This window comes from Gorilla gorilla, chromosome 5 (assembly GCF_029281585.2).
Source record: "Gorilla gorilla gorilla isolate KB3781 chromosome 5, NHGRI_mGorGor1-v2.1_pri, whole genome shotgun sequence".
NCBI lineage: Eukaryota > Metazoa > Chordata > Mammalia > Primates > Hominidae > Gorilla > Gorilla gorilla.
In genome coordinates this window covers 112,337,312-112,348,715 of record NC_073229.2, presented here as the reverse complement: position 1 = coordinate 112,348,715, position 11,404 = coordinate 112,337,312, and positions in this window count along the sequence as shown.

The following is an 11,404-nucleotide window of genomic DNA, read 5'->3' as shown; positions in this document are numbered from 1 at the left end:
TCTGCTTACCTATTGTCCAAAGAATGCTATATGCTTGCCAGTTTTGCTTATAGTTAAGTAAAACTTGAGATGGTCCCATCAAAAATATTGATATATTTGTACAAATCCTTTCAGAGGGGCATTAGGGGAAAAGCCTTCAGAAGATAGTCAGTTCTTGGGTCCAGCATGGAGGCAATCAGAAATGACCTGGAGCTTGAGTTGCTGCCAGAAACCATGTTTTATTCCTTTTTGTATTTCTAGCACAATATCTGATAATGAAGATTTGATGGATAAACAAATGAATGAGTTCAAAGTTAAAGAGTTTTAAAAGTAGTCACTGGAATAAATTTTCCATATTAAGAAAAAAATTAAACTTTTAAATATTCATCATTTTAGCACACTGTCAACAAAATTGTGGGTTTAAAGAAAAGATTAATTTAATGTTTTTAAGGTCCAAAGTGTCATTTTTATTAAAATGCCATTGTTTTCTAAGTTCTGAACCAGTATTCTTCTTCTCTGTGCTTAGACAGAACAAATATGCAGATGAGTCATCCAACTTGCAAAGAGGCCATGGGAGGCACGATGAGGTCAAGAAAAGAGCAAACTGACTTAGTGAGAGAGACCAAAGTTCCACTGCCATCTTCCAGCTGTATGACTTGCATATGCCATTTAAATGAAGTCTGGGTTTTTTTAATCTGAAAAATTTGCCTTATCTACCTCAAAAGAAGGGGATGAAAATGCATCTTAAGCATGAAGTGTTATGCAAATCTTGGTTGTGGTTATTACTATAATTTCATGTATTGATTTTAAACAAAATGTACTTTGAGTTGGAAGGTAAAAAATATGAAAGACTCTAACAATGGGGGCAGGGGGAACCAAATGATCTGTGGCCACACTGAAGGTAGAAAAAAAGGAAGTGAATTTGAACTAAAGAAGCAGAAGTTGAGAAAGTACCAAAGTCTTTGACTTTCAGAGTGACCGAACACCAGCATAGTTCACCAGAGAAGATCAGGAATGCCGTCTCTTCTGAAAGGGTACCAAAAAGAGAGTAAACAGATCATTCTATATTGATCAAGGAGTGGCAAACTGACATCTGCAGAACAAATCTGATCCCCAGATGAGCTCTGTTTGTTCAACAAAGATGTTGTTGTCGTTACTTTTTTTATTGAATTTGATGCTTTGGCACACCTAGTCTTTCTGCCACTGTAGGTCCCACGACTTTCTGTTGCATTATACTCAGCCCTTTAATTATTCAAGATACCTGCAGAGCCCTAGAGGCCTTTGAGGTTATCACTTCTACTGAAGGCCAATGCCCAAGGTTGCTGCCCTGCTATCTCTCCTCCTAAGTTTTCCTAAATGTGTTCTAATGGTCACTATGCCTGCAGCCTGTCTTCTCTCCAGTCCATCTAGCATATGATAAGATAAGTCCTTAAGTCTAAACTTCTCAGCCCAATATATGATATCCTTTAAGAAAAGTTTTCAAACTTCCACTTTCAGTCTCATCTCCTGACTTATTTCCACACTTTTCCCTTTAAGTCCTCCAAACTTTCCATTTGCTAGAGACATCATACTTATTTCTACTCTCAGCCTTACATTTGGTGTTTTCTATGACTTGAATGCTTTTTATTATTCAGAGCCAAGGTCAAATCTCATTCCTATGAGGCCTTTCCTAATTTTCTTTCACTACCCAAACACTCACTTTAGGAAGAATTAGTTACTCTTTTTTCTGTGTTTCCACATGAATCTATCCAATTCAAGGACTTCTTTGCATGTAAATCTCTATATCCATATTTCCCTACCACACTGTAAAATCTTCAAGGCCAAGGACTGCATCATATTTATTTTTGCATCTATCTCAGGTCCTAAAACAATGGTTATACTATGATTGTAACTGAGTAAGAGTTATGGTGGATACACAATTTTCAGCAGATGTCCACAAAAGTAGATAAATGAAGAAACATAGGAAGAGTGCCTGTTATTTTCTGTTTCTTTTAGGATCAGTTAGTACTTTTATATAGGCCTTTGATTGGGCAGTGATATTTTGTGGGGTACATTGCCTACCACAGGAATGGAGAACCAGTCTTTTTTTTTTTTTTTTTTTTTTTTTGAGATGAAGTCTCGCTCTGTAGCTCAGTCTGGAGTGCAGTGGCATGATCTTGGCTCACCGCAATATCTGCCTCCCAGGTTCAAGTGATTCTCCTGCCTCAGCCTCCAGAGTAGCTGGGATTACAGGCGCATGCCATTGCACTTGGCTAATTTTTCATATTTTTAGTAGAGACAGAGTTTCACCATGTTGGCCAGGCTGGTCTTAAACTCCCGACCTCAGGTAATCCACCCCCCTCGGCCTCCCAAAGTGCTAGGATTACAGGCGTGAGCCACCGCACCCGGCCAGACAACCAGTCTTTCAAACATGTGCTTTTGATGACACAGAGCAGGCTGGGAACAATGCTAAGTCATTGCCCCCTTCTTTTGAAGTAGATAAGGCGGATTTTTCAGATTGCTACTTGCAATCTTCTTCCACACCTAAAACTGCAAAAACTACCAGTTACAGCACAGACTGAAGGAAAATTGCCTGGCACACTCCAGGGCACACCAACTTTCAGCACATATATGCTCAAAGTTTGATGACCTATACCCCCAGAACACTGCAATTCTATCTTAACAATGTCAATAAGCAGGACACTTGATTTTTCACATTGCTTTAAAAGAGAAACAAGAGTGATAGATTTGATTTGCAGACGAAACACTGAAAAGAAAAACAAACAAAACACAGTTTCGTCTTTTTTTTTTTTTTTTCCATTTTCTGGAGAACGGGGCCTCACTATATTGCCCAGGCAGGTCTCGAACTCCTGGGCTCAAGCTATCCTCCTGCCTCTTGCCTCCCTGAGAGCTGGGATTACAGGCGTGAGCCACCACGCCCGGCCACAAAACACAGTTTCAAGAATGAAATGCCCTAAGAGGGATTTCATGATTTCTAGATGATACTCATTATACGTAAGTCTGTGCGATATTCCTATGTTACAGCGATCCAGCACACTGGTTCTTCATGACACTGGAGTAAATTAGGAGATTAGGGTTCAACAAGGTTGTATAAAAAGGTTTGACTTTTGACGTTTGGAAGCACAGTTGCATGGGGAAATAAGAGGAATATTTGTCACAGCTCTGTAACTTAAAAAAAAAAGGAAAGGATTCTTTACACAATGTCTGAATTTATTAATTCAATCAATATCATTGAGAACAGATTAGGTACTGTTCTACATGCTGGGACTAGAATGATGAACAAAACATGCAGAACCCTACACTCATAGAACTTGCATTCTGGATGAGGCTGACATTTTAGTGATGGATTCAGATTTCTTCTTTTTAAAATTTCAGAGTCTTGTAATTCCATAGGAAGTCAATATTTTGGAGAAAGGATTTTCATGTTATGTAAAACAAAGGTCAAAAAACAGTAATAAATCATTTTAGGAGAATAAGAGGGAGACTAAGAAATATCCTGAAATGCAACTAAATAATCTCTTACACTTGCACTCTCTCCTTCCATACCTACAACTGCAAAAAGCACTAGTTAGCATAGGCAGGGAGCGAGTATCTTCTTGTTTTCACTCCTCTCAGGCGTGCTTCATGGTCACTAGGTTGGTCAACTTGCTTTCTCCTAGGAACTGAGAGGAACTCTTCTGCCAACAAGTTGCCTGTTCCTTTGGAGTGCACAAGGCAGAGTGGACCTGTCTTGGTCATGTTCTCTGAGACTGTGGTGTAAGCTTGGAGTAACTCTTAACCTATGGGTTCTGGGGCATGGAGAAGGAGGTGAACACCTCAGGAGCCAGCCAAGCAGAATCAGAGAACCAGAGACCACATGAGCCAGCAGAGCACATCTGAACCAGGAAATGTGACTGCTCTCTGGAGCAGTGGGTTTCAACCTTGTCAGACACAGCTTTTTTTTTTTTTTTTTTTTGAGATGGAGTTTTGCTCTTGTTGCCCAGGCTGCAGTGCAATGGCATGATCTGAGCTCACTGCAACCTCCAGCCTGCCAGGTTCAAGGGATTCTCCTGTCTCAGCCTCCCGAGTAGCTGGGATTATAGGCTCATGCCAGCACATCTGGCTAATTTTTGTATTTTTAGAAGAGAAGGGGTTTCGCCCACTTTGGCCAGACTGGTCTCGAACCCCTGACCTCAGGTGATCCACCCGCCTCAGCCTCCCAAAGTGCTGGGATTACAGGCATGAGCCACTGTGCCCGGCCCGACACAGCTCCTTTTATAACAAATATTTTGTAGTGTACCTTAAGTGAAATAAATAATATAATTTACTCCACACATGTTTTTTTAAAAGTCAGTATAATGCTCTAAATATATAAGCTTAGGCATAGAGATTATACATAGAATCCCTGCAAATGTCCTAGTAGTGAATATAGACTGATAAAGATCTGTTGGTCTATGGCTTAAATGCCACAGTGAGGCAATTTTCCATAATGTTTTAACTCTCAATTTACATGGTGGTTATATTCCTAAAAACTTCAATGTATATTAAAACCATGAACAACAACAACAGCAAAAACCAACTTTGAATTTATATGTAAAATGTAGTTAGGCTCTGGGCCCAGAATAATAAGCAGGTTCTTCACCAATATGAACGCCCACCAAAATATTTGTAAATTGTGTGGGACACAAGACAACGTTTAATTGTGTGGAACCGCCCTGTGCACTGCATCAAGCCTAATCTCCCAATCCCTTATTTTAACCTCCCAGTCATGGCGACAACAGAATACCTCTCCTCCTACAAATTTCCAAAGCCCTTGGGGTGTGGAGTGCTACTGTCCCCTGGTCTACCATACTTGAGCTAGCCCAATGCTGTCCTAGAGATGGGGCCGGATGGGGTTTTCACTTGCATCCAGCCATGTGCTTAAATGAGTTGATCAAATCCATTTAAAGGGCTTGGTATGCAATTGGCATTTTCTTTCAACATTTGAAATGCACAAAACTTTGATTGGAAAATTCTACTTCTAGGGATTTGTCCTTTAACTCATCCAACCAATTGTATATACAAACAATGGCTAAAAGGCTATACATCACACTTAACAGCAAATTTCTCTGGGTAAGGAATTGAGAGATGGTAGTATGGGGTGGAGACTTTCACTTAAACTTTCTATTACCTAGTCTTTCTTTATAATGAGTATGTTTCAGTATTTATTAAAACAGCATTTTTAAATGCTATTTTTACTCAAAAATAATAAAGGGCTAAAAATTAGATGATGAACTTGAGTATGAACCTATGACTTGACTCAGTGACCCACTCATTTGAGTACGTTAGTCCCAACATACTACGGCCATATCACCTAACGATGTCATCTTGACATCGTGGTATCTTTAAATCATTTTTTTAAATAAAATAAAAATAAATATCCACTCTGTTGCAATCTGCTCTAACTTTCAGAGATATTCTAGACCAGTCTTCTTCTCTGAGGTCTTTTAGAACAGAAATAAATTAGTCACGTGTCTGCCCTGGCAGAGTATGTGAGGAATTCTCTAAAGTCAGACTCTTGGGGCTGCCGTGGGAAAGCTGAGCACCATTACCACTTCACAGCAGGCAAAGTGTCAGGGTACAAATGTCACATACCATCTCGAGTTTCTAATTTTTAGTATTTAAGGGACTCTAAGAGATATAAATATTTCTGAAAAATCTTTCTTATTTTCTCTTTTCCTGTAGTTTCTTTATTCCTTCAGTTCATTTTTCCTTTCCTTATCTCCACCCTGCCCCCAACAGGTTCCTTATTAAAACAAAGACAGCTATTAAAGGAAGAAAGAACTGCAGAAGGGGGAAAGAAAGGCTTCCTCTAGACGGTGACAAAGGAGGGAAGATGTCAGAGGACTGAACGTGGCCTTGACATTAGGATGTTCCTCAAAACAGATCATGATATAAAGCTCAGAACTAAAGATTTTTTTTAAAACATTAACCAATGGTTCATCGTCCCCCTATATGCTCTTTGATAACTTTAACACTAGAGTTGTGCTGAGCTGATACATGAGATCATATCTGAGAAATTATTAATAGCTCCTAAATTAACTTCTCGCATGGGATTTCTGCACTTACAGTTGTTCTTCTGATGCCTGAGAACCACACACAATACAGAGATAAAGTTATAATTATTTTACTCAACGCCTACTATAGGGAGAATATGCAGCCTGGACATTCAGCAATCCCAGTTTTGAGAAAAAGGATATTTTTAGAGGGTAATAAATTGCATGTTTTATAGATTTTTATGTATAAGGAAGCTATGTTCTCTTAAGTTGAAAAAGTAACCCCCAGTGGGCAACAGTTTGCAGGATGTAGTAGCAATAATCACAGGTAGATCAATGTCTTCATCCACTTGGGCTACTATAGCAAAAACCTGTAGAATTACTTGGTAATTTGGAAATAATAGAAATTTATTTCTCACGGTTCTGGAGGCTAGGAGGTTCAAGACCAAGCTGTGATGGAAGAGATGAATGCTGTGTCTTCTCATGGTGAAAGAGGCAAGGTAGCTCCCTTCAACCTGTTTTATAAGGGCACTAATCCCATTCATGAGAGGAGCCCTCATGACCTAATCCCCTCCCAAATCTTCCCACCTCTTAGTACTATCATGTTGGGGGTTAAGTTTCAACATATGAACTTTGGAAGGACGCCAACATTTAGACCACAGCAATCAGTCAATTCGCAGCTTAAAAATCATCGTGCCATGAACTAAAATTGCTTTCAATGCTTATAATCATGCTTTACATTCATCTAGTATTCTGGCTTAAGAGTCTTTAACTTGGTTATTAACACATTACATCCTCTTTTATGGGCCTTCAATACAAAAATCAGTGCTGTCGAAGCTCTAAGATTCACAATTTATTTATTGTTCTTTCTTGAAATAAGAAGAATAATTAAAATATTCTATGTAATTTGATCAGATTGTTTCCACTAAGAAATTAGTGGACCATTAAATCAAATAAATTATTGATAATAATTGTTCGAATTTTTCTTGAAGCTCTACCAATATATTTCTACCTTTATTATCTTATTAGATACTCACAAAGACTGTATAAAGGAAGTTAGAGATATTAGTGTTATTCCCATCTCACAGAATAGAAAAATGAGGCCTAGAAATGGTGCATGATAGCCTGGGCTATCAGCACCAGAGCTGGGGGTAAAATCTATATCCCCAAATGTTCTCAAATCTCCACTACAGCCTGTCTAAATTAATGGTTCTTTAAACAAAAAAAATTCAAAAACAATCTGATCCTTTCAATTCTTCAATAAGGCCTAAACTGTACCTGTTTCTTTAACAATGTTTTAGAAACAACAAGCCAGACAAGGAATCCAAAGATAAACCGCACACCCCATTGGCTTTTGCCAATTCTCATTTTTACTGGCAGCTGCATTTCAAGGAAAAGCTGGTGAACTGCAGGGAGTAGATAATGGGGGCTTCTCAAGGTATCAGTACATCTAGACCACTGTGCAAAGCAGATAATCTACAGCATCTGTTTAGAATGGGAGAGACAGCAAAGAAGTCACAGCTGAGCCCCAAGAAACCCTCAAAATGTGAGCACTTTGTTTATGAATCAGCTGCCTGCTCTATGGCTTGAGAATTAAAGAGCCTCAGCCAGGCTGTGGTCCTCTCCATACACTTAATGCAGATGCAGCAACAGTGTAGCAGAAGTTGTGGGAGAAATAAAAACAGCAATCACTGATTGAGAGTCTAACTTCCAGGTACCAGCCTGGTTGTTTTATGTATATTGTTTCATTTAATCCTCATAGACCAAGATAGATGGTCATTTCTTTTTCTTTTTCCAAGTTTCTACCTGAAGTTGAAATAAACCATGAAGAACACCAAGAAGAGAGTTTACTCGGAAGGCCAAGTGATTAAGAAGTACATATCTTTTAGTAGTATGTTTCTATTCTTTGCCGTATTTTAGCATTATAATACTGCTGCTTGCCCTATTTTTTAAAAGTGAAATATTTAGACATATAATATTTATAGCCTTTTAATTGGAAAGTTGTGATGACTCGTTTGTAAGAGTTTAATCAAAGGGGAACAAAAGCTTTATTAACCTGCCTCCTCACCCCCCTTCTTTGCACGATGTGCTTGTTTATTATCTGTTGGAACATACTCCTCATATGGTTTGAAATGAAAGGATGATCCATCTCCTCATTACCAATCCTCTGCTTGGTGATGAAAAACAAAACAAAACATATGAACAAAGGAAAATGCCTTCCTGTCATTTCTCAGCCTTCCCTGTGCTGCTCAGCTGGGATGTTAAAGATCTGGATTTAATGAAAGAAGGTGAGAAGGTGAACAACAACAACAAAAAGCCCTAATGAGCGAATATTTAGTTATACGGGAAGATCACTGAGAAGTGGCAGCAATTTTCTTTGTACCTAATACAACGCAGTATTTCCCAAGGTCAAAGAAGCCCATGGCCCTTCCTTCCTTACCCATTCATTGCCTACCCTGGCAACCCACTTCTCCACCTAGAGCAGGTCTCACAAAGTTTAATTTCTGACAGTTGAGTGAAAAAGAATCTCTTTTCCAACACCAACTTGTAGTTCTTGAGAAGCACGCAGAAGTGGTGCAGGAGTTTCTTTCAGTTGCTCGCATCGCTGGTGGAGCATCTCACGAGCAGGCATTTCAGACCTTACGCTGTGGATGGCAGAGCCCCAGCCCAGTCTGCAGGCTTACTGACACTTACCCTTTAGACTGGGAGTGAAGAAGCAGATTCCCATCTAGTAATGCAGAGCCACTGAAAAACAAAATGCTTCAAAGGAGAGCCAATAACAGCTGTCGAAACTCTAAAGCAATGCTCCGAATTAGAATGAAATCGTGTAGTCATAATATCATTCCTAAAATGTCCTTAATCAGTGAGCGTTCCAGCCCTGTAGTGTGAGCATCGCACTGAAAATACCAAAGAAAACGTGAGGACCAAACTTGGACCGAACCCCCAAAACTCTAAAAGGGAGTGATGTCGCTTTCCAAACCAGGAAATCATGACTCATCATCCCCAACAGACCACCCATTTGGGGAGTGGGAGAGAAGCACGACAAACCATGGCAAGTTAAAAAAAATAAAATAAAACCAAAAACATCTTGAAGTAGAGCTCCTTTTGGATCCACAGCTATCTCACCAAAGCAGACATGTTTCCTTGATGCTCTATGGCCAGTAGAACTCTTAACACTTTGGCAGGCATAAATTGAGATCTTTCTTTGAAGTTGAAATATGCAGCCTTAACTGTGCTCTCATCCTCTACATTTCACTGAGTGAATAACCTAAATTACACAGAACGGCAGTAAATTGGCTCATCATAGCCCTGTTCTAATTTTAAAAGGATAAGGATCTGAAAAACCAGGCAGCCTAGTACTGAAGGGACTACTGAAGCCTGTTCAGGGGCTGCCGGGGCATTTCCTCAGAAGGTCATGGATTCAAATTCGACCTGAGTTTGTGATGACCAAGAGCCATTCCGCACTTCATGTTAAATTTATGAGTGCTCTCAACATAATGTTCCTAATAGGGAGGCTGACAGCTTGCATTTGTCATTCTTGCTGACTGTCTCAGGAGTACAGTGGATGGCCAACCACATGTGGAAACTAAATCATTTCCTCCCACATAAAGGTGATCCTTGCAAAATGTGAACTCCAAGGTACCGAAGAGCAGCTTTCCCTCGCACCGTCTGCTGTCTGATCTCTGCCCCTCTTCCAGTTGCCCCAATCCAAGGAAAAAGTACAGCAGCTCTCCTGTCTGTCAGTCTAATACCTTGACGAAAATTTAAAGATGCACATGAAGGCCCACGAGAACAGTATTTGCCAAGGAACATAACTCTCTTGGTTTTGACATAGCATTCACTTGTGGTGATAAAATGCCAGGTCATAAGTCAAATTTTGACTCCATTACTGATTATTATCCTTGAGCTCTAAATGGAAAGTCAGTACAATTCAGCTGTCAGGCTCCAGGTTTCTCCCAACCCTAAACAACAGAATAACAAACTAAACAGTTATCTCGGCTGAAGTCACTACTAGATGAGATTCTGAGTGATTGGCTCTGGCCACAGGTCACACTGGCCCATCAACGATCTTAGGTTTCTGCTTGGAATTTCATAGAATTCAGTGAAGAAACCCAACGTCAATCAGAAGATATTTGGGATGACTTAGAGACACAATAATCAGATTGTTCCTCTTTATGAAAAAGCAAAAGCTGGTGTGGCTGAGTTGAGATACAAGATTTCCATGGAATACCTTTCACAGGTTGATGCTGACCACCACGAAGGTATAGATCAACATGTGGGAAAGTGCTCCTTATAGAAGGAGCACCACCAGGGTGTGTCAGTGTTGTTTAGCTGAGTGATGTTGAACAGCTCTGCCACTCCAACAGCTCATGCCCTCCAGCTACAGGGGAGGGTGGTAGCACCCAAGTGAAATCCTGTGGCCTGAAAGCATTCTAGGAGTCCAGCTCCCCCAGGTTTCTTGTGACTGAAGATGTCCTTATCACAGTCAGAGGAAACGCTGCCTTGATCCTTTCTTTTAATTACTAGCAGTCATTTGAACCTGAGCTGCCAGGTGGAGGAGAGACTTTGAAGTTATTGTCATCTGGCCTCTTGGGAAATCAGAGTCTGAGAGGTCATAAGGAGAGAAAATTTTTGCAAATATTTCCTACTGCCAGGGGTGTGAGGTGAAGGGAAAATCTAACAACCACGACCCCTAAAAGAAAAAAGCAACAGATGTTGAAGCCTCCTCCCTTTGAATCTTGCGCTGGAGCTGTCTCTGCCATGGAGGTGGGCTAAAAATGCCTATGAGTAGAGCCTTCCCCAAGCAGCAGGGTTAAGGCTCAGCACTAATCCCACATCTACTATCTATCTCCCAGTCATTCTTCCATCTATCGATGGGTCCATCAGACCTTTATTGATAACCTTTTCTAACCACCCATCTAGTAGGACTTAATCATTTCAGCGGTGGACTCTCTCTCTCAATGGAGTCAAATGGTCATTTGCTTGACGGAAATACTTCTAGTCTAAAGCAGTCTATGGGGATTTTCAAAAACTGCACTAGTGCTCTGCGGGAAGCCTTTGTACGATTTGGCCTGACGTTTCCAAAACGGTTTTACAGCCTTCCCTCCTCCAGGACCTTGAACTCAACAATCTTCCTTCTTTCCCTGAGAGGCTTGCTTTCACGGATTCTCACCACGTAGTTCAAATATAGGGTCCAGATATAGTACGGTTGCTGTTGGGGTCTGATCAGGGGCGGGAAGACCTGGAGGTCGGTAAAACGGAGCGGTGCGGGATGGTGTGTGGGAACACCGGCAAGGTGTCATAAAATAAACGCCAAGGCGGCCACAAGAGGACGGCCGGGAACCGAACCCAGCGCCCAGCACGGGGCCCTTGTGGCCGACGTGACGTGGCTCCGTCAGGTGGAAACCGTG